Raw genomic sequence first — 21,116 nt, 5'->3', positions numbered from 1 at the left:
ACAAATAGCTTTTCTGACTATGTAAGTTATCTGACTATACGCATACAGTTTGAACAAAAACACATTTTTAGTTAAGCGTAGTGTGTAGGAAGCATCAGTTTTTCTGCCATGGAAAATTGTTGAGCGGGGATCGAGGTAGTACTGTGGTGTGGGGGAGGGGAGGGCTGGATGTAAACACAAAGGTTGTGCAAAGCCGGCCTTCAGTCACGTGGCGCGGCCGCTCGGGGCGCATCACTCTTAAGGGTGTTATCGAGGTAGCAGGGCTCTACTTGTAAACAATGAACATCGGAGCTACGAACTGACTACGTCGCTACGGATAATATCTTTAAGAGTGATGCACCCCGGAGTGTTAAAGTAACGTTGTATAACATAAACAAATAAACTTCAAACTCTACAAACTTTAATCAACCACTCTAAAGAATATCAGAGTTGAACATATCAAAATAATTTAACATATCTAGTGAATATCTTAATAATAAGTTGTATTTGTAACATAGTATTGTGTATATACTTCTGTATATCTTCACGTGGTGACTCCTTACTGAAACCGTAAGTGTTTGTACTTTAGATCATTAAAAATATTTTATATTTTCTGAGAATCGCATATATTTTCTATTATTTATACGCTGGACATAATTAATTTTAACACAAGTAATTATGTATTTTGTATTAGTTATTAGTAATTATGTATTAGTGTATGATACTGGTAATTGAGGAATATTCAATAATTAAATTACTTTTACTAAAAACTAAAGTACTTGCGTGTTTTTCTTTCACAGGAATTCAATATTACAAAGTATTTTAAAATGGGTACTTTTTTATTTTTTTCGTTTATCATATATAATTTATCTTAATGATATAATATATTTATTCTAATAATTTAGTGCTTACTTTAAGCACATTTTTTTAATATATCTGTTAGTTATATAAGATAATAAAAAGCTAAAAGTTGTACAAACATACAAATATGCTTATATATGCATTATTTTTGATAAATGAGAACTTTATTCTGAAAATTAATATGCTAGTACTCATATGTACTATTTATGTTGTTAAAAATGAATATACTAAGTAGAATATATTTTTATTTGATAATTTTAAGACAGCTAAAATGCTTTGTAAATAATTAAAAATTGTATATTAACTGTTATTAGAGAGATAATAGTTATAATATTTTTAGTTCTCGCGTTATTTGAAGAAAATATTATGCTCTAATTTCTTTACATTCAGAAAATCTGATAAAAATTAGTTAAAAGCATTTAATTTATTCAAAATATTATTTTTTATTAATTAGTAAGTATTATATATAGTGCTATCGATAATTTATTAAATCTTCAAAAGCTGCTTTAAAAATGCGAAGTGATGACTGCCAAGTGAAATTGTTTATAATAATCAAAATAAAAGTTATCTAAACTACCACCCTTCATGTTACTAGTCTCTGACTAGTGTGGCTGTTCACCGACATTCAAATATTAGTCGTGTATCAATAACTTAAAATGCTAAGTACTTGCGACTCTTGTTGAGTGAGTCTTACATGTTTGTGCCGTTTGGTGTCGAGGCACTTGGCCCGTGTGGCTCAGAGGTGCGGAGAATGTACAAAAAAATACTTCTTCGCGCCTCAATAGGGAAACCCAAGTGCTGGCAGCTATTTCGCTCAACGGATCAGCCTAGCTATCCAACGCGGGAATAGTGCCAGTATTATTGGTATGCTTCCCCGTAATGAAAGTATTAATTTAATGTTATCAAAGTATTGTAAATATAGTTATAAGATTTGTTTTGTTTGAATAAATAAAGACGTCAAATGAAACTTCTTACAATATCATATTACTTGGATAAGTTTATTCTTATTCAAATACGAAGTATTAAGTTTGACGCGTTAATAAAAATAAATAGGTTAAAATTTAAATATATTTCAGTTACTATTCTAGAGATTATGACGTTTAAGTGTTAGTAAGTACGGTACTCAAGTCAAGTCAATAAAATTACAATTTTTTTAAATATTTACCTACCTGAATATTAACATAAATTAAACATAGTATTTAATCATTTACAAAATTAAAAATATTTGCCAAAACTAATTTGTACTTTGGATGAACTCTCCTTACCTAACAATTAACTTAACTAAATTCAAATTCAAATATTTTTATTCAAAATAGGATGTGACACCACTTGTTCAAAGTCAAAAACTACCACCCATTCCAAAAAGAATGCCTCAGACTTGAGAAGAATGGGCGCAACAAATACAGCGTACTTTTTTTTTCCTCAAATAATAAATTTACAAAGTAATACTGTACAATTAAACTTATTATTTAATAACCTGAGGGCGGTCGCTCCATTCCCAATCTGTGGAATCATTAAGAAAGTCATTTATGTTCTAGTACCTTATATTATATATACCTTTACCACACAAACGTTTTTTAACAATTCTTTTGAATATTGTTACATCGCCCCACAAAAGACTTACTCACTCGACTTAGCCGAGTAGTAGGCATAACAAGTTTATGTGTGTTCATCGTGTTAACATTATGATTGTTACAGTTTCTAGCAAATTAATCAATGTGCTTATGATCATATACAACATTATTAAGAATATATTGAGAAACAACAGTCAAAATGTTTATTTCTTTAAATTTTTCTCTGATTCTTTAGAACCTATATTAATAGCGCGAATAGCCCTCTTTTTTTATGACAGTAAGGCACGAGACGAGCAGGACGTTCAGCTGATGGTAATTGATACGCCCTGCCTATTACAATGAAGTACCACTAAGGATTCTTGTGAAACCCAGAAATTCCGAGAAGCGCTGCAATTGCGCTCGTCATCTTGAGAGATACGATGTTAAGTCTCATTTGCCCAGTAATTTCACTAGCTACGGCGCCCTTCAAGCCGAAACACAGTAATGCTTACACATTACTGCTTCAGCGCAGAAATAGACGCCGTTGTGGTACCCATAATATATCCGAGCAAAAGAGCCTCCTACTGGTAAACTCTGCAGTTCACACTTAACACTCTTTTGCAGCACACACATGGTATTAATATCGGCCGCACTGCCCCATAACAATATACCATAGGACATAATACTATGAAAATAACTAAAGAATATTAACATAACTTAAGTATATATAAACTTTGTATATAAGTTAGCAAAATTTTAACTAAACTAGCAAGTAATCTGTTATGCTCTTAAATTTTTTTACTCTATATAAAATGATATTTATAACCAACTAGTAAACCCGATAGATGTTGTGCTTACGATATTAAAATAAGTTTACTATTGTTTTATGGATTTGCTAACTTATATACAAAGTTTATATAATTTCTGTGGTTTTGCAAAAGACCGTCGGAAGCGGACCAAAACGGACGTTAAGTAGTTTATGATTGTTTCTCGAGTAACGAACGGGTTGTAAGACATTTAAAACTGATATACCCGAAGGAGTAACGAACAATCGTTTATAAGTAACTAGTTGACTCGATGGACGCTGTTCTGTCATTAGAAAAAAAAATCATGAAAGTATTAAGGAGCAAAGTTAATGAGTTATAAATTAAAAAAAAAACGTATTTCTGAATGATTTTCTAATATGTAGAAATAAAATGATAAGGATTAATATTCCATTTGTGTTAACACTTTATTATTGGCATTTTTTTTAAATATTAAAATGGATATAGTATATTAACCGAGATAGACGTATGTCACCGCGGACTTTTATAAGATTCACAATTCCACCGTAAATTATTTTGTTGTATCTCAAAGGGCTTAGACAGCTGAAAGCTCCCAAACAGCTTATATTTTTTCGACCTCCAACAAATCGTTAATGTATACAAAAACTTAACTACATACAACATACAACTACTACTAACTAAATTATAAGTATACTACAGCCTTCCTCGAGAACCACGCTATCCATTGGTGAAAACAACATTAAAATCGGTGCTGTAGTTTTGAGTTTATCGCGAACAGACAGACAGACGCGGCGGAGGACTTTATTTTATAAAATGTAATGATGTGATCCGTCGTTATTAACTTATGAATAAATATCACTGCTACCATGAACTATCCACAATAGTTGTGAAGAACAACTCCGACGGAGAGAGAAACGACGCTTACAAAATATGTTAAGTGTAATGACGGGTAGATTGTACGATTCAGCCTTAGTTTTCGAATCACCACAATTACTTAAATTTCGTTGGTAAGGTTTATAGAATCGATAACATTTAATCAATTTATATCACAGTCAATCGAGCATTCAGCTTGTTGATCGATTGCTACCATTAAATTTCTAAAAGGGTGACTACAATTATATTAACAACATTCCACAGTGATTTGAATTGATTTTCCCAAACAGTTTGTAACAAAGAATTTACAAAACAATAGCTCGACAACTCAATATGAAAAGCTTTTAACGTCCCTCGGGTAAGCATCCGAATATAATTCAATAAGCCGACCTCCCGATAGCTCCGGCTACCATACGTCAAGAGTTGTTTGTGACGTCACAACTTAATAGAGTTATTAAATTTGCCGTTAATTTATTCAATTTGGACGAGTTTGTGAGACAATGGCAGTTGGGCGGGGCCGCGGTGGGTCCCGCCCGCACTCACACCTGTTAATACTATTAACAGAGCTTATTATACAGTTGCTGGTCCTATGTTCAGTTCTGATTAACAGTCCAAATATAATATATTATTACTGCCCGCGGTATCAACTGCGTATAATTTATAGTTTTGTAATAAAATATCAATTGAGGCTTTTGTATAAAATATAGGTGGTATATTTTTCGAAGTGGGATAGGATTTATTCTATAAAAATTGAATGAGTCTAAGCCGTCATGTCGGCTATGGAACGGGTCGGTATCCACTTAATGGATGAACGTATTTTATTACAATCTTAAGATTAAAAATAGGTTAATTTAATTAACTGTTAAGTGCCAGATACAGGTATTGTTCTATAGATAAGAGTGAAAAATGGCCAATCTTATGCATACATACAAATTTAATGTAAAACAATTTCATCTATTAAACGGATCCTTCTCGGATCCTCTACTGTGTAGAGAAATCTGGTTTACACACTCATCTGCAAATAGTGGGCACCGAAGCGGAGCACCAATTCCCTCTGACCATTATTTTCTTTGACGAATTAATGTGTCTTGTCCTCATAATTTTGGAAAATCAATAAGTAACGAATAGTTTTTATTAATTTGATCATAACATTTTGATTACATTCATGAGAAATTGTGTCAAAGTCTAAATCGCTAGTGGTGCACAAGTTAGCTTAGTAAATAAATATTTATGACGTATTTTACTTAAATTTTGTAATTAGAACTCTCATTCGTCTTGGTATGCTCTCGAGAAGAAACCATAAGAGGTATGGTTTCTTGCGGAATATGTATGGTGCCACTCCGCGGTAATCATATTCTTCAGCTTTCTGATGTTTTGTGGAGCTAGCTGCACTAATCTCACTCGTCGTTTCAGAACATCGGAGACATGCTCTTTTACCAAACATGCATACGGGTTGAACGATGAGCGCGAGCGTTGTCTTTAACAATCGAATAGTCCCGAAGAGTTGTCAAAGCGGGTTGTACTTGAGGAGTTACAACTTCCGTTATGGACCAATATCCATTCAATGTGCCATTTTCTATGAAGACTTACTCCATACGATCAAACCCAATTATACACTACAGCGTGTGATTTCTTCAAAGCAGCTTCTGCCAAGCATATTCCTCACCTTCGCAGCACCTGACGATTATGATGACCATACAGAAATATCCTGGCTTCAATGCCCTATCCTATTCCCTTGACTCCACAACACACAATTTGGAGCAAAGCTAAATCTTGCGACTCGGTGATCACGGAGTAATTTAGGACAAAGGAACGGAACTTGAAGACTCCTTCTGACCATTCATAAACTGATTTGCACATTTGTTACTTCTTCGAAGTTCTTCTGTCCACATCATATGAAGATTTGCGATTTCTTAACGCCTGATTGATCAGAAATCGATCGTCCCGTGGTCACGTACATAGTTATATCACAGAACTTCGCCTTCGTTGAACAGAACCGCTGTCTTGATTTTCTCCTCAGGCAACGCAATAATTTTGCTGGCTTTTATAATTGAAAAAAACCATTTTAGAGACCGCTACATAAGCTTATATACTACTTAGTACTTCAAAATGCCATGAAACTAAGATCAATCAACAATCGTCCCAGAGTTATTTGTTATAAATGTAGTAAAAAATTGACTATCTTTAAATGCTAGCCTCTGTCCAAATTTTAATTTGTAACGAATTGTTTTACACATCACGGTACACACAACGAGTAAAAAAAGCCTGTTTTTGATAAAAATGGTTTAATGGATATCATTAAAAACATTTAGTTTCTTCTATGTTTACCTATTTAAAAATGGGCCCTTGGGTCGGAATTCCACCCTTAATCATAAAAAAATTAAGATGTATTAATATTCTTTGTAGTTTGTACAGAATTTTGAAATGTGACATTTTGTTTACTACTGTTTGAGATTGTTATGGAACGTAAGCAATGATTGAATTACATTTAATTTAATATATTAGTTTTTAAAACATATTATAACGCTATTGGTTTTATTTAGCTTTCTGCACTTGTTCCTCTATGCCAAAGCCCAAAATACTTACTCTATCACGTCCTCGACAACATTGACAAGCAGCACATTAGGTTTTCGCATTTCCTGTTAATATAAAGATGAGTGACGTAACAATTTGGAAATTGGTTGTAACAGTGACAATTTTGATACAAATTTGATTAATTAATAATTAAGATACCATAGACGATTCGAAGCCGGATCTCTCGCGATACGACACATTTCATCATGTATCATCTTACTTAAGCAGTTATATATTACGGAGAAATCATAAAATTCATTCATATAAAAATTAGATTTCAAAATACTAAGTTGAAAATAAAACGAATGAGGATTGATATAAATGTGTTGAAGATTCTAAATCGTTTCTTGATTTTTATAGCGGCAGGAGCAAAACTGCTTGAGTCGTGTCCCCAAGGAGCTATCGGTTGGCAAACATTGCAATCCGATACTGAACCGTGATTTTCTCCTGTTTTACTTCACTCTTGAAAGATTTAAGAAAACAGATTGCATCTTATTGTTAGTTTAAAGTCTGCAAGTTTGTGGTGGCAAATCTAAGAGAGTTGATTTGAAGACTTATTCTATACCGTGTAAAATGGTGTTTATATTCACGGAAATTGTTTTCAAACTGTGTGTTATAATTTATTTCAACATGACATCATAATGCAACAACATACTTATTGTAGTACCTAGCTGCTCCCCGTGGCTTAATCAGCTTATATTAAACTTTTTAATATAAAATACCTATTGTTGCTTGTGTATGAAGCTTAAGTCTGCGTTTAAATTTACTACGGATCAATGTTTTTGCAGAATATTATAGCTACAACAGCTTGCATTACCCCAGAGCATACTGATACTTGCTTTGCAAAATAAATATTTAAGGCTAGACTATAACTATTCCTCATGAAACTGGCTATCATATACAAAAAGTACTATTTCAATCCATTGCGCATATCAGGAGATATTCAACGTTCAACTAAACAAACAAAGAACTCGTAATATCTATGATCTGTAACCAGATTTTGCTAGTATATAGTATAAATACAGTAAGTATACAAATAAAGCACTTAATAATAGTTTCAGTGTAATTTGATTAAGACTTATTGAAGCTGTCAATTAATAAAGCGTCTGTCAAATTTAATAAACTGTTTTATCTCTCGGCTGAGTTCACAATGTTCTATATTAAATCGTCAGAGATTCGGGCGGGTTGCCATGATACCTCAGAGAAGTTAATAAGTCATAAATAGCGAGTTGGAGTGAGATAGAGAATAAATGTAGGCGTGCGATAGAAAGAGACGGAAGCACCCCCCAGGTAGAGGTGGTGATACGCAATCGAGTGGAAAAAGGTGCTTTTGAGAGTCATGAGGTGTCCCCCCAACTCGATGTTTTACTATTAAAACCGTGCACTTCAATATTCATACGAGTGATGCCAAATGCGTTTTCATTATAGAGAGGTACCTCAACAACACACACTAAAGCATATTGAGTATACACATACACAAATACGTTTACAATCTCTTTGGTGCACTGTTTCTGCCTGGTCTGTAGGAATTTGGAATAGGTTCTAGCTAAGATGATTAAAAACTAAAGAGTGTCATTATTCAAATATATTATCCGCTATGTTTAATAATTTTTCAAATTTATATTTTTTTCGTAACATAGGTATAGTTACACAATTATGAGCCAATTTTAATGAATAATTCATTTATTTTGTTTCTTCTAAATTAAACTCGCTTGCTTTGTCAATCTTGACCGGATTAAATACTATGTCTTTTCAGTCCGTTGTTTAAAATTAAATTAATTTTCGTGGTTTATTGCAAATTGATTTAATTCATTTGCTTATAATGTGCAAATGAATTAAATCAATCATTAGGTTTTGAAATTAAGTAAAAGGAAAGTCATAATATGAAACAGTGGCCCAGACTCTTGAAATACCTACTATAATAATAATTTATACGTCTAGATAGAGGCTTTTGCTGCTAGTCAACCGATGGAAAGAGGCCAGGTTTATTACTTTAGTGTGCGTGACAAGCTACGTCTTACGTGCATTTCTCTAAATAGTATTAACCTCAATATTTTTCGACGTTTTTCGAAGCTGTCACTGTCTATTTACGGCCGTTCCCAATATTCAGTATATTCCGGTTGTGGCCTACTTGAGATAATAATCGTAACTATCGATGAATTTTCTGTCGCAATAAACGTATCGACGGTAACTCACCTTATCCGTACACGCTGTCTGTCAATTATAGCGATAGAAGTTTGTAAGGACATTGCAATTCACGCGTCCCAATATAAGACGATAAGAATGACTTATCGGGTATATTGGGACACCTTCAGATTATTGACAGCTAATTACTGACAGTAGAAGGTAGTAATTTATCTCTATCTGTAGATAGTATATTGGGAACGGCCGTAAGACGTGTCTAGTATATCTATAATGTGTTTAAAGCTGATATTCATTCCTTTCTGTGAATCTTATTTTCAAATATATAATTTTTTTTTACAAAAAGCAACCCACTTCAGAAACACTATTCCAAAACAAAAGAATATAATATGCACTAAAAAGTATAAAAATAACTGCGTATTTGTATACGATCTAGTTAATTAATCTAATTCTAGTTACGATTATTGTAATTTTTGGAATCAATCTCCTTCCTCCGCGACCCGCTCTCGCCTCTCGTATCCTCACGACTCAAGCACATCTCACCCATAACTATGTATGTAGTTACAAACCTAGCTTGGATGACACTGACTTACTGATTTTTAGTAATTTTGAAGCACACTAACTAACAATTTGTCTAAATATGTGTAGATATACTAAATTTTTCAATGCAGCAATGAACGTAAGCGCTTTACAATTTTATTACGGACAGTTAGAATTCCTTTCCAATAAAAAGAGAATCATCGAAATCGGTTGGCGCAATATTGACTCTGCTATACGTGTGTATAGCAAATTTTAGACTTTTATGGTTTTCTCATGCATGCCATTGTCAGATCTGGACCAAATTACAATGGAACTACACGGGAAGCACCAGCTTTCAAATAAAAAAAGAATTATCAAAATCGGTTCACCCAGTCGAAAGTTTTGAGGTTACAAACATAAAAAAAAACACACCGACACAGTGAGAACCTCCTCCTTTTTTGAAGTCGGTTAAAAATGCACCGATTTCTTTGAGCAAATCATTAAAGTGATTGGGGACGAGCGTTATAACATCCACATTTCTCCGACTATTTCTAATTCCCACGTAATAGGAGGCGAGCACTGGTAATGCTTCAAAAATGCAAGTAGAATGTGGGCAGCGGTGATCACTTAGCATAATGTGACCCATAGGCTTGTTTGCCCTCTTCCATAAAAAAGAGATACGAAAAAACCATAGATAAAACTTTAGTGATTCTTTAAGGGGAATATTGCATACATAATAAAATTGGATTTAAGTTACAAATCATCACATCGATAAAACAAATAATCTTAATACAAGTGAGGTTAGACTAAGTCATTAAAATCATTATTGTCAATTAATGAACCTTCCTTGTAAAAATATGGCCCGTGACAAGTGACAGGTCCACTAGGTTTTGTATAATGTTGGAAACAAAATTCGTCGGCAAAATTGTTACTTTGTTCTTAAAGGAAGAACATCTAATAATAATTGTTCGACCGGCTGCTAGGTAACATTATCTATTCTGATATCTAACTATACATAAGTTGAAACAAAATTAATGGAAGAGTATTTACCACGCATAAAATTGTTCTTCCATAGCAAATTTTAGTATTTATTTATAAAAGAGAACCGGTCATGGAGTTTCACCAGATTTTTGTTTTAAATTTTGCTTTTAATGTTCGAGCGATGCAAAGTGGTTCCCGTTAAAAGGCAAAGAGAGCTGAGCTCGCTGATACTGAGTGGTCGATCGACGATAAGTGCTCGTTGTTGCCACTCGAGCCTCCTCCTACTACTGCACTCAACCTGTATAATCCCTCATCGATCTATCTATATATAACTTTATAGCAATGATTATATGTCAAGAGTTTTTGTTGCTTCATGAGTTTCATTCTTCTTGTAGTTTGAATTACAGAGAACAGCTAGATATCTTATATCTTTAAACGAGCAATTCTTGTATATATATATCATCTGAATCTTGGAAACGGCTCCAACGATTTTAATGAAATTTAGTATACAGGTAGTTTCAGGGGCGAGAAACCGATCTAGCTAGGTTTCAATTTTAAAAAATGTAGTTTTATCTGTTTTAATGAGGAATTGCTACAATCGACATTGTGCGATCCGGAAAGCAGAAGACCCCGGTTTGAATCTAGATGTCCTATTAGTTTTTTTTTGTTCAAGCTATATACCTTCTTAAAAATGCGAGCAAGGCTCGGTCGTCCAAGTACTTTGAATTTATATGATTACCACAATGCAGCAGCAACTTCCTGCTAATGTGACCCCAAGGCATTCAAATCTGGTCTAGACTAGTATGAGGATTCAGTTCCTTTAAGACAGACAATACTTGAGCCAGGTTTTTTTTATGGAATAGGAGGACAAACGAGCGTACGGGTCACCTGTTGTTAAGTGATCACCGCCGCCCACAATCTCTTGCAACATCAGAGGAATGACAGGAGTGTTGCCGGCCTTTAAGGAAGGTGTATGCGCTTCACAAGGAAGTTCAGTCCACAGGTTTGTAGTTCGTGGAAGAAAGCTCATTGAAAACCGCACTGTGGAGGACCGCCACACATCCAGATGGTGGGGATGATATCCTAACTTGTGGCGTGTCGGTGGTGGAATTCGGCGGCAGGAATCAGGTGAAACAGCTCTACGGAACACTCCCCGTGATAAATGTGGTAGAAGAATTACAATGAAGCGACGTCTCTACGCAACGCCAAGTGATCCAGCCGTTTAGAAAGATTATCTAAGTATATAAAATTGTAACGAAGGAAAAATTGTAAATTGAATATTTTTTTAAAAGAATACTTACTGTATATTCTAAAAATAATACTAAATCCAAAGAGAGTTTTTATTTTAACCTCGGGGACTGGAGTGATTCATAAACTGAGGCCAACATGTACAATAGGGAAGTGTGGGTTCCCAACCTGTACGTGTGAACGTATTATAGTTGTCCTTTATGTTTGTAAATTATCTTGCGAGCCCGTTCTATAAATGAAACATATATTTTGAATGAAGTCACTAGATCTTCTAATATGAAACTCCTGGCCAGTTTGGAAGGGTATAAATCGCGCTTTAACCCTAAACAGACTATTATCTATACAAGTAGGTCAGCGTTTTTAGAAATGTTTAACTTGATTGCGTTTTGCCCCCCGCTGACGTTTCAAGTTATAAAAGAATGCATTAATCAGAGCCGTCGCTTAGGCACCGTCAGTTGAGGGGGTTGGGGCATTTTGTCAAGCTAAGCTCGAAGTTATAAACTCGGGCCATAAAACTATGCAGAGCAAGAATTTATTAACGTCAATTTTTCTTTATTTAAATTCATATTAAATAAAATTCTGCATTTTAAAATTTTGCTCAGTGTACAATATAATATTGTTATCAGATGAAAAGGAGATGTAATGTGAGTTTTAATTGACAGCGTCCCTTTGTACAATTAATGGAGCTAAAAATGAAGTAAAGAACAATATTGCTATGTGTTCGGACTAAAAGGGACGGTGAAGTATATTCTCGCTAATAATTTATAACACGTTCCTCTTACTTATGTCCAGTCAGATTGAATAAATCAAAAGGTGCGCCTCGCATGTTATTTATACCTCGTAGTAGTAGTGCAGCAAAGAAAAAGCAAAAACAGGAGAAGTAAAGAATTGTTTACCAGTTAGTTCTATCAAGTTCGACCATAGTCTGTGAGAGATAAGATCGAGATTTCCTTACGCTGGTAGGTAGGTTCAATAGGAATATTAATCTCGCGAAAAGTCTACATAACGCTTGTAACAATAATTAAGACTATGAAATTACACACCCTTCTATCATTATCATCATCAATCATCTATAGCTGCGGTCATACATACTTTACCAGCAGATATATAAACCCAAGATACAGAATTTTATACAAATGTTATGCTTGAAATTGTCCTCAATTAATAAGGTACGTTTCTAATTTTAACTCTCATATAAACATTGCAAATTAAACCTTAAACTACGTTTAATTTATGATGAAAAAATGAGCAGAGTATGCAATCTAATAAGACGTGTCATATATAAAGCGTTACAATGAACACTCAGTGAAATGAATAAATACAAAAAAATAATATGATACTATAATTTATTGACTTAATGTTCATAGTTACATGTAGTGATAAAAATAACTATTATTTACTGAGGAAGCTTCGACCTCTTTTTAATGCTAGAAATGTGGTTTTTGTTATGTTTAAGGGAACGCTTGCGCATACGAACGTTTGTAGTTGAGCCAAACCAAATACAAAGGCAACACGTTTATATGTAGCCAATATGTTCTTGGCATTAAAGTGTAGCCAAGCTACACTTTAATTCAAATTCAAATATTTTTATTCAAAATAGGATGTGACATCACTTATCAGAAGTCTATTAGAAGTCAAAAACCCATTCCAAAATGAATTCCTCAGACCTGAGAAGAACGGGCGCAACAAACTCAGCTGGCTTTTTTTTTTATCGAAAAAATATGTTTACAAAGTAATATTGTACAATTAAACTTATTATTTAACAGCCTGAGGGCGGTCACTCCATTCCCAATATGTGGTATAATTAAGAAAGTAATTAATGTTATAGTAACCATTACCACACAAACGGTTTTTAACAATTCTTTTGAATAACGTAATACTTTTGTTTTGAAAATTTTCTGGGATCTTCTTGTAAAAGTATATACATCGCCCCAGAAAAGATTAGCTAACTCGACTTAGCCGAGTAGTAGGCATTATAAGTTTATGTCTGTTCCTGGTGTAAACATTATGGTTATGACAGTTTCTAGCAAATTCACTGATGTGCCTATGAACATACATTACATTATTAAGAATATATTGAGAAGCAACAGTCAAGATGTTTCTTTGAATTTTGCTCTCAATGATTTTTTAGGACCTAGGTACGTTATAAATAGCGCGAATAGCCCTCTTCTGCAGCACAAATATTGTAACATAATACTATGGAAATAACTAAAGTATACTAGTCGCGCCGTATCTATGTCAGTTAATTGTCTAATCTTTTTAACCATTATGGGTATGGGGGGCCCCATTATAATTTCGAATCTAGAGTTATGCCAAGAAATATAGCAGATTCCACCGGTTCTATCACCTCTCCGTTTAACAAAACACTTGCATCTACAATTTTGACATTTGGTTCGGTAAATTTAATATATTTAGTTTCTAGCTATTTAACAATATTATATTATTATTATGCTATTTAGCGCTATACCAGTACACGATGTCAGATAGAATATCGTTCACTGCGCCATACATAGCTTGGTTTCTTTTCACTTTTTAAACCAGTGAAGTGTTGTCCGCAAACAATACTAACTTATGTTTTTTCTCTATAAGATTAGGAAGATCATTTATATAGATAAGGAAGAGTAACGGTCCAAGAAGAGACCCTTGTGGTACCCCCATACTGAGAGGAGTCCCAGGAGATCTCCTGCCATTCACGTAAACCTTCTGAATTCTATTGTTTAGATATGAAGTCATAAGATCGAGCGCAATTCCTTTTATGCCATACTGGTATAGCTTCCAGACCAGCGTTGAATGTTGAACACAATCAAAAGCCTTAGATAAATTATAGAAGATGCCAAGTGCATTTTGCGATTCCTCCCAGGCATTAAAAATATTCTTGATTAACTCAACACCAGCATCCGTTGATGAACGTCCCCTAGTAAAGCCAAATTGTTTCAAATGACGTAACTTATGAGAGTTAAAGTAAGTAAGCATTTGGCTTAAAATTATTTTTTCAAAAATTTTACTAAGGGTCGCCAAAACTGACACAGGACGATAGTTATTCGGGTCAGAAGAGCATCCCGACTTAAATATTGGTGTAATTTTACTATATTCCAGAAGGCCAGGAAACACGCCACGATTAATACAATTATTAAAGACTTTTTGCAAGATATGGTGCTATGACATCAATTATTGAACTTTTCATTTTAATAGAAACGCCCCATATATCAGTAGTTTTTTTCATGTCTAGACTTAAAAGTTTTAATTATTTCTCCAGGGCTAACAAAACTAAAATTGAAAATTTGTTGATATTCTTTAACATTCACCAGAAGAAGTGATTCAGCAACACTGGTGGAGGAGACAAGAGTGCTTGTGATAGAAACTGGAATCTCAGAAAAAAACTTCTCAAAAGCAGTAGCAACTTCCTGCTGAGATTGAATTATTGTATTGTTTATTGATAGATTGTATTCAATGTTGCGGTCTTTCAATCTTCCAGATTCTCAGTTAATACATTCCAAGTCATCTTTATTTTTAATTTATTGTCTGATATGCATAGACTTTGCAATAGGACAAACACTTTTAAATAATTTTGAGTATTTTTTAACATACTCGAGAAAAGATGCATCATGATTATACAATAATTTCTTACTATATAGTTCATATAGCCTTTACCTGCTCCTATGAATGCCAGCTGTTGCCCAATCATTAAATGACAGGATACCACCTGATTTGACTGTCTTAGAAGTAAATATAGAAGCAAACTCCGTTTTAATTATTTTAAATAACATTTTATACATTTTATTGGGATTAATATTATATTTGAATAAATCAAAATTTGAGAGTTTAACTGACACATTACCTCTATATTTCTCCATTCACCTATTAATCATAGGAACACAAAAGTTTATATTAAATTGATGTTTTCTGGCTTAATAAATCAACTCATTCGTGTGGCCTCTCTTATTTCTTGTCTGTTCATGGAAAATTTTCTAACCAATTTCTTTCTAAAAATTTATTCAGTTAATTGGATTTCTTTAATTATCCAATAAAATAACCAAACTCCGAATACATAAGGTATCGAAGTGGTTGGTCCATGGCATGAACGCTGTGCTAATATTTATTTTTATGGAAGAAGTGTTATAGTAGTAGATTACAATAGCTTGAACGATTAATTTTGGAGTCATGCAAATTCAAATTCTAATATTTATATTCAAAATAGGATTGAAATCACATATTGAACCTCAAAAACTTCCACCCATTCAAAATAGACCTCAGACCTGAGAAGAACGGGCGCAATTCTAGTTTGATAACAAATACGCAATTTATGGGCTTTAGATATCATAAATGTATACTTATTTAATTAGTTAACCGCAGTTGCAATTTCCTAATATTTTCATATTTATCAATTAAACATGTTCGCTCAGTCTGTTTGTTTCTATGTAGACAGAAGATTTTGAAGGTTTTGGCATGCCACAGTAGAGGTACTAGATGATGTATGTACAACTTCGTTATGAACATATCTTAACCAATGAACCACACTAGAATGGCTTACGTATTACGGATATAGTTTGTACTCGCTTGTGAATACATTGAACAGGCTTTTATTTATATGTTGAAAAAAATTGATTCAGCGTTTACTCTCAACAAAAACGTCCGCATTCGAATCAGCTTAATATTTTCAAAGATAAAATTGATGGGTGGGTTATAACGTTTCGCGATCATTGGAGCGGGGAAACTTCATTTGCGAGTTCCTCTGTCCGTGAAATGAAGTCGGCTCGATATTGCTGATCTCAGCATTCTACAGAGGACCCCATCTAACCAGAGATATAGATATCATGTTTTGAATACTGAGAAATAGGGTACAATTCTAATTGTGTGATTATTTTACTCTTGTGTCTTAAAATTGAAATGTATGTAATGCAAAGTGACAGGTTATTATTTAATGTATATGAATGTTTACACAAAGTTAGTCTGTCTGTCTGATTGTTAAACATTATCTACGAAATGGCAAGTCCTTTTTTAATGAAACTGTATCGAGGATTCAGTAAAGTAAAAATCTAGATAAATAAATTTTTATTGGACAATGAAGGACAACAGACAAAATTAAGCAATTGCATTGAGAGATGTGTGTGTGAAGTTATAAAGGAGGGAATTAATTAAAAAAAAAAAAATTAAATTTCGTACCTGGCAGAAATAGAGTTCAAATCGGTTGCATATTGACAAAATCAAAATAATTAAAATACATTTTTATTATAACCGTCAAAGGAAGGCCGTCTGTTTTTCTGTCCCGAAATTTAGTTTATTATTATTATTTAATTTATTTTTATTACTTGCTTGTACTATTCGCATTTGAAAAGTTGATTTTCTTAAGCCAATTGCCGTATTTAGTAACAAACAAAACTGTACAGGAAATTTACACATGAACTTTTGAAGAGGTACTTGCGAACGTGTGCTGCTATATTGTGAGTTGTGAATGAAACTGAATTGTCAAGTTCCGGTACAGTCAGCTCTAGTCGACTGACAGACTACAGAGAAATTATATACATAACTAGCTGACCCAGTACACGCTGTTATGCCATATTAAGTAATAAGATTTTTTTTTAAATTTTTGGGGTAAATGAGAAGTAGATGACGACTTAAGATTAAAACTTAAGATTTATCCATCTACTTAAAACAATCTGATAGATAGTTAACAGCTGTAGTTAATCTACCTACTATACTTAGCTAAAATCAAGTTTCTTTTTTTACCTCCTGAGAAAATTGGAAAGATATAAAAATTCTTATTAGTAATTCATTACAAACTATTCTTTCAATTTTATTTCTGAACGACGCGACGGGTGCCACATCAAAGGAAAAACAAAATTGTTGTTTTATTTAATTCCTAGCTTTTTCATATTTATTCACCTTTTAAGCCTTCTCTGGCCTCCATTCCACAAATAATTCAAGACCAAAATTAGCCAAATCGGTCCAGCTGTTCTCGAGTTATAGCGAGACTAACGAACAGCAATTTATTTTTATATATATAGATTATAATTACATCAATTGTAAATTTATCCTACAATATAAGTATAGAACAAATAATAGGGTAGTCCTATGCACACATCCTTTTGTAACCTACATACTTATTGGTTAAAACTGAAGATAAGGGAATCTTATATTTATAGGCCGTTTCTCTGGCATTATCACAACTCACGAGGCGACAGACTCCACCGTCTGATCGGGGTTGCACGTTCATTTGTTTGCTAGAATCGCATTTGAAAACCGTTCGGGAACTCCCTTAACGTGTTTCCGTTTTCATTTGCATATTATCTTTATACCCGCTTAAAGCCGTTGAATTGTTGTGCCACGATTAAGTATTTAAAGTAAATATCTGATTTAGTTAATGTTTGGTTATTTGATTGTATTAGAAAATGTTAGAATCATATTGTTTGTTACAACTGTAGATAAAGGAATATCACATTAACAGAAATAAGTGGCAATACAGAAAATGGCATTAAAAGCTTTTGTGAAGTCTTTTTTTATATAAGAGGATGCAAACGGGCAAGATGCTCACTCACGTGATGGGAAAGGGTTAGGCAGCCGCCCATGAAAAATCTGGAAAATCTAGGGGTCTGGTTAACAGCAGCCGGTGGTTGTACGAGGCAAAAATGTTTCTTATAAAGGCGAGGCTGTGGAATGCCAGATGTCAACGTGATGTGGGTGGTGTTTAACATTTTGACGTAATGTCCGGTGGTGGAATTCAACCGCTGGTATCAACCAGCTGGTTGAAACCAGCGGCCAGCCAGAGTAGTTACTCTGAGCACTCTCCGCGATAAATGCAGTAGAAGATACAGAGAGAACCCACATTTTTACTCAACGCCAAAGAATCAAGCCGATCACAGATGACTTGATCGTCGATGATTCGAGCCACTCTTCGTTGTATGCGGTCAGATTGAAGAAGCTGGTACTGGGGAGCGTCCGCCCAGAGGTGAAAACAGTATTCCATGTGACGCCGATTTTGCGTCCTGGTTGCAGGCGGTGGCTTGTGGTAAAGTACTGTCTCGCCTCGTCACTCGATATACTGAGGCCGAGTGTGGATACGACAAAGGGACGTTTTTAGCGCTGGACGTACAAACATGTCTCTTCTTAGGGCTTAATTCGACTTCTCGTCGGCGCTATCCCTGGACATGTTGGTACAGCCAGTGTACGAAGCATACCCTATGCTGTCGTCTGTATAGCAATCAATACTGCTGATCGGCCAAAAAGCTAGTGACCCATTTGTACAACCTCTTGGGAAGCCCATCGATTGGCAGTTTCGCTATAAGCGCTCTATGCCACACCTGATCGGAAGCCGCTGTTAGAGTGACGGAAGCCGTACGGGCAGTCGCTGATCAGCTGGTGCTCCTCTAGGTATCTATGTTGATTATCGACTGCATAACTTTAGAGAAAATGGAGGTAATAATAGCAATGGGGCAATAGTTGGACAGATATGAACGTTTCTTGGGATCGGGTGTACTAAAGCCGCCTTCCATAAATTTGGGACTACGCTTGATGAGTAGAGTCGAGTAGGAGAACTGGAAAAGACGGGTAAGGACTGGCGTCAATTCCGGAGCACATGTCCGCAGCACTATGGGGGGAAGGTCATTGGTTCCGCTCGATTTATGAATGTCCACAATGTAAAGACTGCCGTTTCATTGTAATGGAATAGACTTGCTCATATTTTATATGGTTCTAAATATGTGTCATCATAGTTACTGTGAATTTTATCTATAAAATAAAATAACAGACCTAACAACAGTATAAGGATTAGGGCATAGGATGTGTTCTGTTATGTGTTAAGTTAGCCAACGTGGATTTTAATCTTTTATTGGAGGATGCTATTTTGATATCGGTACTAAAATTGCATTGAATTATCGATTGGTACTGAAAGGTACAATTCCAGCATGAAACACTTAATACTACCGATATTAAAAAAAATAGAAGAGTTGTATTTTATTAGTGGGTAATAAAAATGTAAAAGAGATTTTTAATAACATTAACAGTAACATTAATAACTTCTTAAGTATTTATTTACACCACATTGCTTGTAATACATTTTCTGGCAGTTATTTTGGGTCTATAAATCAGCCTAGATATCTATTACGTATATGCTGTGTTTTAAAATATAATAATAAGCTTCTAAATATGTTCCACATTGTAATATTTATGACCGTACGGGTCACCTGATGTTGAGCACCTGAACACGAATGGAATCACAGAATTGTTGCCGGCCTTTTAGAAAAGGTAACCATGTCGTATCGTCCTGGAAACACAGTGCACTAAGCTCATTCCATAGTTTGGTTCTACGTGGAAGAAATTTTCTTTATAGCCACAGCTCCTCTAGAGGAATGCCACACATCCAGATGGCGGGGATGACATCCAAATTAGTGGCATGTCATTCGGAGATTCAGTCTTTTTTATTATTTTGATTATGATAAATGAATATCGTATGTTACAAATATAAGTTATCACAAAATGATTATCTATTTTTGTTTTCATTAAGCTTTAACTTCAGTATTCATCGCGTTAGCTAGTTTGTAACATTGATGTAATATGTATTTCCCTGTGAAACATGAAGCAAGCCACTGCATTCATAATGGTTGAGTTCAAACAAAGCGACACAGCTGTATAAGTTTCAATGGGGCTTGCGAATCCGGGTGGAAACGCCGGTGGGGTTGCTGTCTATGTACTTTTGGGGTTCCTGAAATTTTCAGAAATATTACAAAACCACGCCTCTTTACAGCTAAAGCTGGTATTGGCCGGGTTAGATAGAAGCCTGTGAGAGTACTGGCCAATGGGAGCAGAGGCCTCGCGCAGCCGTAGCAATGGCGTAGCGCAGCGGAGTGCGGCGGGACGGCTACGAGCGACAGACGCTACCCCGGACCTGCTACGCTCAGAGACAGAAAAATGTAAGTAATCTTATTGATTTCATTTTTATTAATTACAAAAATTGTCATCATTGCAATAGTTATGCTTCTGCTAACATATATATGTATGTATATATATACGGGTCGATATTTCATATAAGTATAGTTATATCGATGTATAGATATGTATGTCAACCGATTACGTAATGTGCAGTTAAGGTCAAAGGCCAGTTTTCAGACGATTGGGCTCAGACATTGCTCCGGTATAAAGATTTTAATAAGAACTTACTAAATAGCAGATTTCACTTATAATATCTTCGATTTATATTTAGGAAGGGATTCAAAACAACGCCATCCGCAGTTCATCTGATCTAAATAATACGAATAATTTAATTAAATAAATAATAATAACTTAATTTAATTTTTCAAATTCTCAATGAAGTTTATTTGGAGATACCGTTCAAGCTCATACCAAAGAGTCTCTTGGGTCAATTTGTTGTAAAGTTGTAAAGAGTATTTCTGCGTCCAAGTATTTAAGGATATTTCGAGCGTAATGCGGAAATGTAAATATTAAACTTCCGCCGGAGCCGTGACCCATACGCTATATAAGTCATGTAGATTTAACATGTTTTGGATTTACTGTCTGGACACAGGTTCCAAATATTTGAAGTTTTTGTCATTAATGATGTCTTTAAAAGTAAATTAAACTCTTTGTTTATCAACACAAACCTCGTAAG

General features: G+C 34.4%; 1 protein-coding gene across 1 annotated transcript in view; it reads left to right on the top strand.

Moving 5' to 3' along the window:
* Positions 1-242: 242 nt before the first annotated feature.
* The window catches only part of LOC126971593 (vesicular glutamate transporter 1), an 88,678-nt gene continuing 67,804 nt past the window's right edge, over positions 243-21,116 (top strand). Inside the window, exons 1-2 of the mRNA XM_050817918.1 lie at positions 243-549; positions 20,256-20,421. The gene's annotated coding sequence lies outside the window, so the exon portion shown is untranslated. The remainder of the gene's footprint in view (positions 550-20,255; positions 20,422-21,116) is intronic.

Source organism: Leptidea sinapis, chromosome 24 (assembly GCF_905404315.1).
Source record: "Leptidea sinapis chromosome 24, ilLepSina1.1, whole genome shotgun sequence".
NCBI lineage: Eukaryota > Metazoa > Arthropoda > Insecta > Lepidoptera > Pieridae > Leptidea > Leptidea sinapis.
Note: the sequence above shows the minus strand (reverse complement) of the source record. Positions and strands in the feature narration are given on the sequence as shown.